Source organism: Hyla sarda, chromosome 6, assembly GCF_029499605.1.
Source record: "Hyla sarda isolate aHylSar1 chromosome 6, aHylSar1.hap1, whole genome shotgun sequence".
NCBI classification, from domain to species: domain Eukaryota; kingdom Metazoa; phylum Chordata; class Amphibia; order Anura; family Hylidae; genus Hyla; species Hyla sarda.
In genome coordinates, this window is record NC_079194.1 from 6,013,586 (window position 1) to 6,029,661 (window position 16,076).

At 48.5% G+C, this 16,076-nt stretch overlaps 1 protein-coding gene across 3 annotated transcripts in view; it reads left to right on the plus strand.

Annotated features, from left to right (window-relative positions):
- ABCA4 (ATP binding cassette subfamily A member 4) overlaps positions 1-16,076 on the plus strand; it is a 319,079-nt gene that overhangs the window by 58,588 nt on the left and 244,415 nt on the right. Inside the window, exon 1 of one of the 3 annotated variants that reach the window (XM_056523117.1) lies at positions 15,754-15,884. The exons of the other annotated variants lie outside the window; for them this stretch is intronic. The gene's annotated coding sequence lies outside the window, so the exon portion shown is untranslated. Of the gene's footprint in view, positions 1-15,753; positions 15,885-16,076 lie in introns of those variants that run through there. 3 annotated transcript variants of the gene reach the window in all.

Genomic DNA, 16,076 nt, shown 5'->3' on the forward strand with positions numbered 1-16,076 from the left:
CTCTGTCCTCCTCCTCCTCCCTCCAGACCCCTCTGTCCTCCTCCTCCAGACCCCTCTGTCCTCCTCCCTCCAGACCCCTCTGTCCTCATCCTCCTCCTCCCTCCAGACTTCTCTGTCCTCCTCCTCCTCCCTCCAGACTCCTCTGTTGTCCTCCTCCTTCTACTCCCTCCAGAATCCTCTGTCGTCGTCCTCCTTCTCCTCCCTCCAGACTCCTCTGTTGTCGTCCTCCTCCCTACAGACTCCTCTGTCGTCCTGCTCCTCCCTCCAGACTCCTTCGTCGTCCTCCTCACCTCCCTCCAGACTCCTCTGCTCCTCCCTCCAGACTCCTTCGTCGTCCTCCTCACCTCCCTCCAGACTCCTCTGTCGTCCTCCTCACCTCCCTCCAGACTCCTCTGTCATCCTCCTCCTCCCTCCAGACTCCTCTGTCGTCCTGCTCCTCCCTCCAGACTCCTTCGTCGTCCTCCTCACCTCCCTCCAGACTCCTTCGTCGTCCTCCTCACCTCCCTCCAGACTCCTTCGTCGTCCTCCTCACCTCCCTCCAGACTCCTCTGTCGTCCTCCTCCTCCCTCCAGACTCCTCTGTCGTCCTCCTCCTCCCTCCAGACTCCTCTGTCGTCCTCCTCCTCCCTCCAGACTCCTCTGCTCCTCCCTCCAGACTCCTTCGTCGTCCTCCTCACCTCCCTCCAGACTCCTCTGTCATCCTCCTCACCTCCCTCCAGACTCCTCTGTCATCCTCCTCCTCCCTCCAGACTCCTCTGTCGTCCTGCTCCTCCCTCCAGACTCCTTCGTCGTCCTCCTCACCTCCCTCCAGACTCCTTCGTCGTCCTCCTCACCTCCCTCCAGACTCCTCTGTCGTTCTCCTCCTCCCTCCAGACTCCTCTGTCGTCCTCCTCCTCCCTCCAGACTCCTCTGTCATCCTCCTCCTCCCTCCAGACTCCTCTGTCGTCCTCCTCCTCCCTCCAGACTCCACTGTCGTCCTCCTCCTCCCTCCAGACTCTTCTGTCGTCGTCCTCCTCCCTCCAGACTCCTCTGGTGGTAGCTAATCTACCTTGAGAACATAGGATCGACCATGTTTAAATTCAACTTGCCTAAATACACCTTTTTGCTGTTGGGTGAAAACAATAGATTTTAAGCCAATCCTGCCATGTTTGGAAGGTTCGGCTTATGGTAATGTGTCAAGCTACCTTAACATGTATATAAAACTTTCAGCCCCTCCCCTGAGGAGCTCAAGAAATGACAAAATAATTAAACAGGGTTAAATAAAGGCAGACTGTAGTGTCTGTATTCAATGTTTTTCTCTGTTGGTGTGTATTCACATCTTCTTTTAATGCCTGAACAGTTTTTGCATGTTGTGTGCTTTGGTGAGGATAGTGTTAATGTTTCCATCCAATAGTCTCCTGGGTGGGGTAATTTAGACCCCAGCTCTGCTGGTATTCCTGGCTGCTATTTGAAATATTTTTTCACTATGTTTTACATAGCACTTTAGTCTCTTTCTGTCATATGTATCAGCCATGGCTTCTTGTCCTGTGTATCTAGATTTTGGCCTTGTTATGGTTGTACTTTGCTCTGGGTTGGAGGGTTATGCTTTGTATATATTTAGTTACCTAGGTTAGTCCGTATTCAGATTTAGTTATCTGTCCTGTTTAGTTCTTGGAGTCTGTACAGACTAATCCAGTTCTCAGTCCAGTGTTCGGTATTTAGTTTTCCTGTTTAGAATATGGACCCGTATTCCTCCATATTATGGTGTTTGGCTTTTGAAGTTTTTCTTTTATCTGTCTAGTATGAATTGTGTTCTAGCATCCTGACCTGTATGGTGTCTGACATCAGTTAACCTGTTCATCCCCTGATATCCCGGTCCTGTTTAGCCGATTTATATTTATTCTGTTATCAGTCTTGTTCATATTATCATATTTGCCGTTTCTCTGGTTCCTGATCTGATTGTCATTATGTTATATCTTGTTATATCTTTCCTTGATATTTCTGTTTGTTGATATTTAGCATTCCTGCTGTGTATAAGTTCCTTAGTCCTGTTTGTTGGTTATTGTGTTATCCCCTCGTGTTCTTGACGTGTCCCCCGACCTTGTACAGTACCTGTTTATTATTTGACGCGCCAGCACATTAGCGCAGTGTATGGACTGGCTTCAGGTTGTGATTGATTGCTGGGGTGTCTTGTGCATTAGGGCGCACTTCTTCCCTGCCCTACCTGACGTGATCATGACACAGACTTTACTAGATATATGAATAGCAATAATGCAATAATGATCTTGTTAAATGTTATAATCCCCCCAGGTCACTGCCCCCATAATGATAAACCACCCCCGGCCTTTATTTTTATTATTTTTTAGTCTTCTACCTTGATATTGCTCTGTATTTAGATTCCGGTCCTCTATTATTCCCGGGGTCACCTTTTGAACCCTTTTTAAATATTGGTCATGAGACAGTCCTGAGGAACAGTCCCTGTTCCTATAGAGTCACTGAGTATTAAAAATAGGGGTCTGTCTATATTATTACTTAATTCCTTTAGAACACGGAGATGAATGTCATCCGGACCTGGTGATTTGTCTATTTAGATTTTTTTGTAGGCGGCACTGTACTTCTTCCTGGGTTAGACAGGTGACCTGTACTTCTTCCTGGGTTATAGACAGGTGACCTGTACTTCTTCCTGGGTTAGACCTATTAGACCTGTACTGGGGAATTTACCTTATCTCGCTGTATTTCACCTGGCATTTCATTTTCCTCGGTGAATACAGTGGAGAAGAATTTGTTAAATATATTTGCTTTTTCTTGATCCCGGGTATAATTTCTTCCTCATCAGTTTTTAAAGGGCCAACACTTAAATTTTTAACCTTTTTGCTATTTATATAGTTAAAGAGGTACTCCGGTGAAAACCTTTTTTCTTTTAAATCAACTGGTGGCAGAAAGTTAAGCATATTTGTAAATTACTTCTATTAAAAAATCTTAATCCTTCCTGTACTTATTAGCTGCTGAATACTACAGAGGAAATTCTTTTCTTTTTGGAATGCTCTCTGATGACATCACGAGCACAGTTCTCTCTGCTGACGTTATTATAATAACGCTTTATTTATTGTTGTCCTTAGTGGGATTTGAACCCAAGTCCCCAGCACTGCAATGCAGCAGTGCTGACCACTGAGCCACCATGCTGCCCTTAGCATGCATCTGCTCTGCATGGTTGCTAAAATGGACAGAGATGTCAGCAGAGAGCACTGTGCTCGTGATGTCATCAGTGTTCCAAAAAGAAAGGAATTTTCTCTGTAGCATTCAGCAGCTAATAAGTACTGGAAGGATTAAGATTTTTTAATAGAAGTAATTTACAAATATGTTTAACTTTCTGCCACCAGTTGATTTAAAAGAAAAAAGGTTTTCACCGGAGTACCCCTTTAAGTCCAGTAGGGCGCCCCCTCTGGTCAGGTCTGTTGGTTAATATTAAGTCTAGTAGGGCGCCCCCTCTGGTCGGGTCTGTTGGTTAATATTAAGTCTAGTAGGGCGCCCCCTCTGGTCGGGTCTGTTGGTTAATATTAAGTCTAGTAGGGCGCCCCCTCTGGTCAGGTGTGTTGGTTAATATTAAGTCTAGTAGGGCGCCCCCTCTGGACAGGTCTGTTGGATAATATTAAGTCTAGTAGGGCGCCCCCTCTGGTCAGGTCTGTTGGATAATATTAAGTCTAGTAGGGCGCCCCCTCTGGTCAGGTCTGTTGGATAATATTAAGTCTAGTAGGGCGGCCCCCTCTGGTCAGGTCTGTTGGTTAATATTAAGTCCAGTAGGGCGCCTCCTCTGGTCAGGTCTGTTGGTTAATATTAAGTCTAGTAGGGCGCCTCCTCTGGTCAGGTCTGTTGGTTAATATTAAGTCTAGTAGGGCGCCCCCTCTGGTCAGGTCTGTTGGATAATATTAAGTCTAGTAGGGCGCCCCCTCTGGTCAGGTCTGTTGGTTAATATTAAGTCTAGTAGGGCGCCCCCTCTGGTCAGGTCTGTTGGTTAATATTAAGTCTAGTAGGGCGCCCCCTCTGGTCAGGTCTGTTGGTTAATATTAAGTCTAGTAGGGCGCCCCCTCTGGTCAGGTCTGTTGGTTAATATTAAGTCTAGTAGGGCGCCCTCTCTGGTCAGGTCTGTTGGTTAATATTAAGTCTAGTAGGGCGCCCCCTCTGGTCAGGTCTGTTGGATAATATTAAGTCTAGTAGGGCGCCCCCTCTGGTCAGGTCTGTTGGATAATATTAAGTCTAGTAGGGCGCCCCCTCTGGTCAGGTCTGTTGGTTAATATTAAGTCTAGTAGGGCGCCCCCTCTGGTCAGGTCTGTTGGATAATATTAAGTCTAGTAGGGCGCCCCCTCTGGTCAGGTCTGTTGGTTAATATTAAGCCTAGTAGGGCGCCCCCTCTGGTCAGGTCTGTTAGTTAATATTAAGTCCAGTAGGGCGCCCCCTCTGGTCAGGTCTGTTGGTTAATATTAAGTCCAGTAGGGCGCCCCCTCTGGTCAGGTCTGTTGGATAATATTAAGTCTAGTAGGGCGCCTCCTCTGGTCAGGTCTGTTGGTTAATATTAAGTCTAGTAGGGCGCCCCCTCTGGTCAGGTCTGTTGGATAATATTAAGTCTAGTAGGGCGCCCCCTCTGGTCAGGTCTGTTGGTTAATATTAAGTCTAGTAGGGCGCCCCCTCTGGTCAGGTCTGTTGGTTAATATTAAGTCAATTAGGGCGCCCTCTCTGGTCAGGTCTGTTGGTTAATATTAAGTCTAGTAGGGCGCCCCCTCTGGTCAGGTCTGTTGGGTAATATTAAGTCTAGTAGGGCGCCCCCTCTGGTCAGGTCTGTTGGTTAATATTAAGTCTAGTAGGGCGCCCCCTCTGGTCAGGTCTGTTGGTTAATATTAAGTCTAGTAGGGCGCCCCCTCTGGTCAGGTCTGTTGGTTAATATTAAGTCTAGTAGGGCGCCCCCTCTGGTCAGGTCTGTTGGATAATATTAAGTCTAGTAGGGCGTCCCCTCTGGTCAGGTGTGTTGGATAATATTAAGTCTAGTAGGGCGCCCCCTCTGGTCAGGTCTGTTGGTTAATATTAAGTCTAGTAGGGCGCCCCCTCTGGTCAGGTCTGTTGGTTAATATTAAGTCTAGTAGGGCGCCCCCTCTGGTCAGGTCTGTTGGTTAATATTAAGTCTAGTAGGGCGCCCCCTCTGGTCAGGTCTGTTGGTTAATATTAAGTCTAGTAGGGCGCCCACTCTGGTCAGGTGTGTTGGATAATATTAAGTCTAGTAGGGCGCCCCCCCTGGTCAGGTCTGTTGGTTAATATTAAGTCTAGTAGGGCGCCCTCTCTGGTCAGGTCTGTTGGTTAATATTAAGTCTAGTAGGGCGCCCCCTCTGGTCAGGTCTGTTGGTTAAGTCTAGTAGGGCGCCCCCTCTGGTCAGGTCTGTTGGATAATATTAAGTCTAGTAGGGCGCCTCCTCTGGTCAGGTCTAATGGTTAATATTAAGTCTAGTAGGGCGCCCCCTCTGGTCAGGTCTGTTGGTTAATATTAAGTCTAGTAGGGCGCCCCCTCTGGTCAGGTCTGTTGGTTAATATTAAGTCCAGTAGGGCGCCCCCTCTGGTCAGGACTGTTGGTTAATATTAAGTCTAGTAGGGCGCCCCCTCTGGTCAGGTCTGTTGGTTAATATTAAGTCTAGTAGGGCGCCCCCTCTGGTCAGGTCTGTTGGTTAATATTAAGCCTAGTAGGGCGCCCCCTCTGGTCAGGTCTGTCGGTTAATATTAAGTCTAGTAGGGCGCCCCCTCTGGTCAGGTCTGTTGGTTAATATTAAGTCCAGTAGGGCGCCCCCTCTGGTCAGGTCTGTTGGTTAATATTAAGTCTAGTAGGGTGCCCCCTCTGGTCAGGTCTGTTGGTTAATATTAAATCTAGTAGGGCGCCCCCTCTGGTCAGGTCTGTTGGTTAATATTAAGTCTAGTAGGGCGCCCCCTCTGGTCAGGTCTGTTGGTTAATATTAAATCTAGTAGGGCGCCCCCTCTGGTCAGGTCTGTTGGTTAATATTAGGTCTAGTAGGGCGCCCCCTCTGGTCAGGTCTGTTGGTTAATATTAAGTCTAGTAGGGCGCCCCCTCTGGTCAGGTCTGTTGGTTAATATTAAGTCTAGTAGGGCGCCCCCTCTGATCAGGTCTGTTGGTTAATATTAAGTCTAGTAGGGCGCCCCCTCTGGTCAGGTCTGTTGGTTAATATTAAGTCTAGTAGGGCGCCCCCTCTGGTCAGGTCTGTTGGTTAATGTTAAGTCTAGTAGGGCGCCCCCTCTGGTCAGGTCTGTTGGTTAAGTCTAGTAGGGCGCCCCCTCTGGTCAGGCCCTGCACCATTTGGGACAGATAATTGTTCTTACCTGTTTCCTTTATGAGATTCTCAGGTCTCAGTCTCCAGTTTATATCAGGATAAAGTCTCCATTATTATCCCCTCGTTCTGATTGGCTGATTATTTCCTCAGTAATTGATCTTCTGTCTCTTCCATTATGTTTGGAGGTTTATAGGTTATAACCCGATCAGGATTTATTATTATTATCTCCATATATTTCTCCCCATAATGACTCCACATTATCGTCTCCTCCTGTATATCCTCCCGCAGTGCGGCCTCCACATTATCGTCTCCTCCTGTATATCCTCCCGCAGTGCGGCCCCCACATTATCGTCTCCTCCTGTATATCCTCCCTCAGTGCTGCCCCCACATTATCGTCTCCTCCTGTATATCCTCCCGCAGTGCGGCCTCCACATTATCGTCTCCTCCTGTATATCCTCCCGCAGTGCGGCCTCCACATTATCGTCTCCTCCTGTATATCCTCCCTCAGTGCTGCCCCCACATTATCGTCTCCTCCTGTATATCCTCCCGCAGTGCGGCCTCCACATTATCGTCTCCTCCTGTATATCCTCCCTCAGTGCTGCCCCCACATTATCGTCTCCTCCTGTATATCCTCCCGCAGTGCGGCCTCCACATTATCGTCTCCTCCTGTATATCCTCCCGCAGTGCGGCCTCCACATTATCGTCTCCTCCTGTATATCCTCCCGCAGTGCGGCCCCCACATTATCGTCTCCTCCTGTATATCCTCCCGCAGTGCGGCCTCCACATTATCGTCTCCTCCTGTATATCCTCCCGCAGTGCGGCCTCCACATTATCGTCTCCTCCTGTATATCCTCCCGCAGTGCGGCCTCCACATTATCGTCTCCTCCTGTATATCCTCTCGCAGTGCGGCCTCCACATTATCGTCTCCTCCTGTATATCCTCCCGCAGTGCGGCCTCCACATTATCGTCTCCTCCTGTATATCCTCCCGCAGTGCGGCCTCCACATTATCGTCTCCTCCTGTATATCCTCCCGCAGTGCGGCCCCCACATTATCGTCTCCTCCTATATATCCTCCCGCAGTGCGGCCCCCACATTATCGTCTCCTCCTATATATCCTCCCGCAGTGCGGCCTCCACATTATCGTCTCCTCCTATATATCCTCCCGCAGTGCGGCCTCCACATTATCGTCTCCTCCTGTATATCCTCCCGCAGTGCTGCCCCCACATTATCGTCTCCTCCTGTATATCCTCCCGCAGTGTGGCCTCCACATTATCGTCTCCTCCTGTATATCCTCCCGCAGTGCGGCCTCCACATTATCGTCTCCTCCTGTATATCCTCCCGCAGTGCGGCCTGCACATTATCGTCTCCTCCTGTATATCCTCCCGCAGTGCGGCCTCCACATTATCGTCTCCTCCTGTATATCCTCCTGCAGTGCGGCCTCCATATTATCGTCTCCTCCTGTATATCCTCCCGCAGTGCGGCCTCCATATTATCGTCTCCTCCTGTATATCCTCCCGCAGTGCGGCCTCCACATTATCATCTCCTCCGGTATATCCTCCCGCAGTGCGGCCTCCACATTATCCTCTCCTCCTGTATATCCTCCCGCAGTGCGGCCTCCACATTATCGTCTCCTCCTGTATATCCTCCCGCAGTGCGGCCTCCACATTATCCTCTCCTCCTCTATATCCTCCCGCAGTGCGGCCTCCACATTATCGTCTCCTGTATATCCTCCCGCAGTGCGGCCCCCACATTATCGTCTCCTCCTGTATATCCTCCCGCACTGCGGCCTCCACATTATCGTCTTCTCCTGTATATATCCTCCCGCAGTGCGGCCTCCACATTATCGTCTCCTCCCGTATATCCTCCCGCAGTGCGGCCTCCACATTATCGTCTCCTCCCGTATATTTACCCGCAGTGCGGCCTCCACATTATCGTCTCCTCCCGTATATCCTCCCGCAGTGCGGCCTCCACATTATCGTCTCCTCCTGTATATCCTCCCGCAGTGCGGCCTGCACATTATCGTCTCCTCCTGTATATCCTCCCGCAGTGCGGCCTGCACATTATCGTCTCCTCCTGTATATCCTCCCGCAGTGCGGCCTCCACATTATCGCCTCCTTCTGTATATCCTCCTGCAGTGCGGCCTCCACATTATCGTCTCCTTCTGTATATCCTCCCGCAGTGCGGCCTCCACATTATCGTCTCCTCCTGTATATCCTCCCGCAGTGCGGCCTCCACATTATCGTCTCCTCCTGTATATCCTCCCGCAGTGCAGCCTCCACATCATCGTCTCCTCCTGTATATCCTCCCGCAGTGCGGCCTCCACATTATCTCCTCCTGTATATCCTCCCGCAGTGCGGCCTCCACATTATCGTCTCCTCCTGTATATCCTCCCTCAGTGCTGCCCCCACATTATCGTCTCCTCCTGTATATCCTCCCGCAGTGCGGCCTCCACATTATCGTCTCCTCCCGTATATCCTCCCGCAGTGCGGCCTCCACATTATCGTCTCCTCCTGTATATCCTCCCGCAGTGCAGCCTCCACATTATCGTCTCCTCCCGTATATCCTCCCGCAGTGCGGCCTCCACATTATCGTCTCCTCCTGTATATCCTCCCGCAGTGCGGCCTCCACATTATCGTCTCCTCCTGTATATCCTCCCGCAGTGCGGCCTCCACATTATCATCTCCTCCTGTATATCCACCCGCAGTGCGGCCTCCACATTATCGTCTCCTCCCGTATATCCTCCCGCAGTGCGGCCTCCACATTATCTCCTCCTGTATATCCTCCCGCAGTGCGGCCTCCACATTATCGTCTCCTCCTGTATATCCTCCCTCAGTGCGGCCTCCACATTATCGTCTCCTCCTGTATATCCTCCCGCAGTGCGGCCTCCACATTATCGTCTCCTCCTGTATATCCTCCCGCAGTGCGGCCTCCACATTATCGTCTCCTCCTGTATATCCTCCCGCAGTGCGGCCTCCACATTATCGTCTCCTCCTGTATATCCTCCCGCAGTGCGGCCTCCACATTATCGTCTCCTCCTGTATATCCTCCCGCAGTGCGGCCTCCACATTATCGTCTCCTCCTGTATATCCTCCCGCAGTGCGGCCTCCACATTATCGTCTCCTCCTGTATATCCTCCCGCAGTGCGGCCCCCACATTATCGTCTCCTCCTGTATATCCTCCCGCAGTGCGGCCTCCACATTATCGTCTCCTCCTGTATATCCTCCCGCAGTGCGGCCTCCACATTATCGTCTCCTCCTGTATATCCTCCCGCAGTGCGGCCTCCACATTATCGTCTCCTCCCGTATATCCTCCCGCAGTGCGGCCTCCACATTATCGTCTCCTCCTGTATATCCTCCCGCAGTGCGGCCTCCACATTATCGTCTCCTCCTGTATATCCTCCCGCAGTGCGGCCCCCACATTATCGTCTCCTCCTGTATATCCTCCCGCAGTGCGGCCTCCACATTATCATCTCCTCCTGTATATCCTCCCGCAGTGCGGCCTCCACATTATCGTCTCCTCCTGTATATCCTCCCGCAGTGCGGCCTCCACATTATCGTCTCCTCCTGTATATCCTCCCGCAGTGCGGCCTCCACATTATCTCCTCCTGTATATCCTCCCGCAGTGCGGCCTCCACATTATCGTCTCCTCCTGTATATCCTCCCGCAGTGCGGCCTCCACATTATCCTCTCCTCCTGTATATCCTCCCGCAGTGCGGCCTCCACATCATCGTCTCCTCCTGTATATCCTCCCGCAGTGCGGCCTCCACATTATTGTCTCCTCCTGTATATCCTCCCGCAGTGCGGCCTCCACATTATCGTCTCCTCCTGTATATCCTCCCGCAGTGCGGCCTCCACATTATCGTCTCCTCCTGTATATCCTCCCGCAGTGCGGCCTCCACATCATCGTCTCCTCCTGTATATCCTCCCGCAGTGCGGCCTCCACATTATCATCTCCTCCTGTATATCCTCCCGCAGTGCGGCCTCCACATTATCGTCTCCTCCTGTATATCCTCCCGCAGTGCGGCCTCCGCATTATCGTCTCCTCCTGTATATCCTCCCGCAGTGCGGCCTCCGCATTATCGCCTCCTCCTGTATATCCTCCCGCAGTGCTGCCCCCACATTATCGTCTCCTCCTGTATATCCTCCCGCAGTGCGGCCTCCACATTATCGTCTCCTCCTGTATATCCTCCCCCAGTGCGGCCTCCACATTATCGTCTCCTCCCGTATATCCTCCCGCAGTGCGGCCCCCACATTATCGTCTCCTCCCGTATATCCTCCCGCAGTGCGGCCTCCACATTATCGTCTCCTCCCGTATATCCTCCCGCAGTGCGGCCTCCACATTATCGTCTCCTCCTGTATATCCTCCCGCAGTGCGGCCTCCACATTATCGTCTCCTCCTGTATATCCTCCCGCAGTGCGGCCTCCACATTATCGTCTCCTCCTGTATATCCTCCCGCAGTGCGGCCTCCACATTATCGTCTCCTCCTGTATATCCTCCCGCAGTGCGGCCTCCACATTATCGTCTCCTCCTGTATATCCTCCCGCAGTGCGGCCCCCACATTATCGTCTCCTCCTGTATATCCTCCCGCAGTGCGGCCTCCACATTATCGTCTCCTCCTGTATATCCTCCCGCAGTGCGGCCTCCACATAATCGTCTCCTCCTTTATATCCTCCCGCAGTGCGGCCTCCACATTATCGTCTCCTCCTGTATATCCTCCCGCAGTGCGGCCTCCACATTATCGTCTCCTCCTGTATATCCTCCCGCAGTGCGGCCTCCACATTATCGTCTCCTCCTGTATATCCTCCCGCAGTGCGGCCCCCACATTATCGTCTCCTCCTGTATATCCTCCCGCAGTGCGGCCTCCACATTATCGTCTCCTCCTGTATATCCTCCCGCAGTGTGGCCCCCACATTATCGTCTCCTCCTGTATATCCTCCCGCAGTGCGGCCTCCACATTATCGTCTCCTCCTGTATATCCTCCCGCAGTGCGGCCTCCACATTATCGTCTCCTCCTGTATATCCTCCCGCAGTGCGGCCTCCACATTATCGTCTCCTCCCGTATATCCTCCCGCAGTGCGGCCTTCACATTATCGTCTCCTCCCGTATATCCTCCCGCAGTGCGGCCTCCACATTATCGTCTCCTCCTGTATATCCTCCCGCAGTGCGGCCTTCAGACTGGACTTTACATAAACTCCTCCCCCGCTCCTATCCCTATTATCTATTCTAACCTCTCCCCCTGCTCCAATCCCTATTAACTATTCTAACCCCTCCCCCCCGCTCCTATCCCTATTAACTATTCTAACCCCTCCCCCCCGCTCCTATCCCTAATAACTATTCTAACCCCTCCCCCCGCTCCTATCCCTATTAACTATTCTAACTCCTCCCCCGCTCCTTTCCCTATTAACTATTCTAACCCCTCGCCCGCTTCTGTCCCTCTTAAAGGGGTATTCCAGGCAAAAACTTTTTTTTATATATCAACTGGCTCCGGAAAGTTAAACAGATTTGTAAATTACTTCTATTAAAAAATCTTAATCCTTCCAATAGTTATTAGCTTCTGAAGTTTTCTGTCTAACTGCTCAATGATGATGTCACGTCCCGGGAGCTGTGCATGATGGGAGAATATCCCCATAGGAACTGCACAGCTCCCGGGACGTGAGTCATCAGAGAGCAGTTAGACAGAAAACAACAACTCAACTTCAGAAGCTAATAACTATTGGAAGGATTAAGATTTTTTAATAGAAGTAATTTACAAATCTGTTTAACTTTCCGGAGCCAGTTGATATATATAAAAAAAGTTTTTGCCTGGAATACCCCTTTAACTATTGCCAGTTGCTCCTCTAGATCCAGGATCTGGGCTTCCAAGTGAACAACTCGCACACACATCGCACATAACAATATGCACATCAACCTGCTGGTCAAGGATTGTATACATTGTGCAAGATGTATACCAGACTTCATTTTCCAACATGGAGGCCATACTAGATTTGGAGATTGCAAAAATTAACAGTAAAAACTCCCAGAATTTAAAGTCCTTCTCACTTTTATACTTACACTCACTTGTATACTTCACACTCTTGTATACAGACACAAAATCGCTAGCTCAGACAATCGCTTAGTATACTTTCTTTTATAGTTACCAGACACCACCTCTCTCTTCCACTGCCTAGAAGTGAACTTCCTCCCTCACTCTGCTACACAGAGCCCAGAGCAGTTCGGTGTGAGATGAGCTGTGATTGGCTAAGGCTGCACACACCCCCTCAGCACTCCAGACTGCATTTCCTGGTTTTGGACTTCTGCCAGGCCAGCAGGAGCCCAAAGTCTGTGAAAGAGATCGGGGGAAATGGGGTCTGGACAAGTAGGGAGACACCTAGTGGCAGCTTTTTTTTAAACACAAATAAAACATAGAAAGCTTCATTTCTTTTAAACAAAGTACATTAGAAAGATTTTTTTATTTACCATAAGGAATGTAATAACAAAAATTAGTTTTTAATGACAGTGTCCATTTAAGGATTTTATATTAACCCCTTAATGACCAAGGACATATATTTATGCCCTTGGCCGGCTCCCGCGATATAACGCGGGGTCACACGGTGGTCACACGGGTCGGTCCCAGCATTTATATGAAGCCAGGATCCGGGGCTAATAGCGCGCGGCAGCGGTAGCGCTAAAACGAAAGTGAAACCTGCCCGGCTGCTCAGTGGGGCTGATCAGGACCACCGCAGTGAAAATGCGGTGTCCCGATCAGCTGGGACACGAGTGGAGGTTCTCTTACCTGCCTCCGGCGTGTCCCTTCGGCGATTAATTGCTCCAAGCCTGAAATGCAGGCTTGAGCAATCGACTGCCGATAACACTGATCAATGCAAAGCTATGGCTTTGCACAGTGTATAAGATCAGTGTGGGCAGTGTTATAGGTCCCTATGGGATAAAAATGATCAGTATAAGAGATCAGTGTGTTCAGTGTTATAGGTCCCTATGGGATAACAATGATCAGTATAAGAGATCAGTGTGTGCATTGCTATAGCTCCCTATGGGATAATAATGATCAGTATAAGAGATCAGTGTGTGCAGTGTTATAGCCCCCTATGGGATAACAATGATCAGTATAAGAGATCAGTGTGTGCAGTGTTATAGTCTCCTATGGGATAAAAATGATCAGTATAAGAGATCAGTGTGTGCATTGCTATAGCTCCCTATGGGATAATAATGATCAGTATAAGAGATCAGTGTGTGCAGTGTTATAGCCCCCTATGGGATAACAATAATCAGTATAAGAGATCAGTGTGTGCATTGCTATAGCTCCCTATGGGATAATAATGATCAGTATAAGAGATCAGTGTGTGCAGTGTTATAGGTCCCTATGGGATAATAATGATCAGTATAAGAGATCAGTGTGTGCAGTGTTATAGGTCCCTATGGGATAACAATGATCAGTATAAGAGATCAGTGTGTGCAGTGTTATAGGTCCCTATGGGATAATAATGATCAGTATAAGAGATCAGTGTGTACAGTGTTATAGGTCCCTATGGGATAACAATGATCAGTATAAGAGATCAGTGTGTGCAGTGTTATAGTCTCCTATGGGATAACAATGATCAGTATAAGAGATCAGTGTATGCAGTGTTATAGTCTCCTATGGGATAACAATGATCAGTATAAGAGATCAGTGTGTGCAGTGTTATAGTCTCCTATGGGATAAAAATGATCAGTATAAGAGATCAGTGTGTACAGTGTTATAGGTCCCTATGGGATAACAATGATCAGTATAAGAGATCAGTGTGTGCAGTGTTATAGGTCCCTATGGGATAACAATGATCAGTATAAGAGATCAGTGTGTGCAGTGTTATAGGTCCCTATGGGATAACAATGATCAGTATAAGAGATCAGTGTGTGCAGTGTTATAGGTCCCTATGGGATAACAATGATCAGTATAAGAGATCAGTGTGTGCAGTGTTATAGGTCCCTATGGGATAACAATGATCAGTATAAGAGATCAGTGTGTACAGTGTTATAGGTCCCTATGGGATAACAATGATCAGTATAAGAGATCAGTGTGTGCAGTGTTATAGGTCCCTATGGGACCTATAACACTGCAAAAAAAGTGTAAAAATAAAGTTAATAAATGTCATTTAACCCCTTCCCTAATAAAAGTTTGAATCACCCCCCTTTTCCCATAAAAAAAATCCATGTAAATAAAAATAAACATATGTGGTATCGCCGCGTGCGTAAATGTCTGAACTATAAAAATATATCGTTAATTAAAGCGCACGGCCAATGGCGTATGCACAAAAAATTTTCCAAAGTCCAAAATAACGTATTTTTGGTCACTTTTTATATCGTGAAAAAATGAATAAAAAGTGATCAAAAAGTCTGATCAATACAAAAAGGGTACCGCTAATAACTTCAGATCACGGCGCAAAAAAATAGCCCTCATATAAAAGTTATAGGGGTCAGAAGATGACAATTTTAAACGTATGAATTTTCCTGCATGTAGTTATGATTTTTTACAGAAGTACAACAAAATCCAACCTATATAAGTAGGGGATCATTATAACCGTATTGACCTACAGAATAAAGAGAAGGTGTCATTTTTACCGAAAAATGTACTGCGTAGAAACGGAAGCCCCAAAAGTTACAAAATGACGTTTTTTCTTAAATTTCGTCGCACAATGATTTTTTTTCCGTTTTGCCGTAGATTTTGGGGTAAAATTACTGATGTCACTGCAAAGAAGAATTGGTGGTGCCAAAAATAAGTCATCATATGGATTTTTAGGTGCAGAATTGAAAGGGTTATGATTTTTAAAAGGAGAGGAGGAAAAAACAAAAGTGCAAAAACGGAAAAACCCCTGGTCCTTAAGGGGTTAAACTTTAATGACTGACATCATATTAGTGGGATCTAGCAGAAAAACCTCTCGAGAAAGAGAAAGTATAATCATGTATGTGCGAGAAACATATGTGGTGACGGACGGGGTAATGTGTGTATTATTAACCTCTTCGTGATGCCAGGGGGTGGTTGACCTATATACAACCTGAGGTAGACCAGCTTCACCTGTGCCAGGCACGGGGCAAATAATCACTCCAACGCCAGGTTATGGTTAACTGGTATGTTTTACTGAGGTAGACAAGGTATTAAAGTCCATACAGCTCAGATAGGCACTAAGGGGATGCAGGGTGAACTTAGGGAAGCGTATCGGCTTGCTGGGACTTGTAGTTACAGTTGTATAGACTGATGCAGTCACGCTTGAATTTAGTAATTGACAGACTTGACTGACTATTTGGACTGGACTTCAGCACAATCCCCACTATGTTTAGGTCCTATTGTTGGCTTAGATTTTCACCCGCAGTGCAGGGGTTAACTTGAAGTAGATGTGTGGTTGCTGGACTAGGCCTCAGGCCTCCTTCAGGAACATTCCACAGACTCCTCAGACTTCTCTTCACTGTACCTCAGCACTGAACTGGAGAGCTGAACCCTGACCTCACCATATAAGAAAGACAATTTAGAGAGATCCCATTGGGTAGATAAGTCACATGTTCACCTTGCATACTCCCCTTGACAACAAAGGCTCCTTAGCAACACAGATTTAAGGTAACAGTACATATGAAACACAATATTTTAACTCTTATATACCAAGTGCAATTTGTAGTGCAACAAAGAGAGTTTTAGGAAGAGGGGACCCATGACGGCCATTGAGCAGGATCGGCCAGTCAGAATGGGAGGAAGTACCGAGGAGCACGTGACTCTGTACTGGGTCACCACATACACATTAATGTCAGTGGA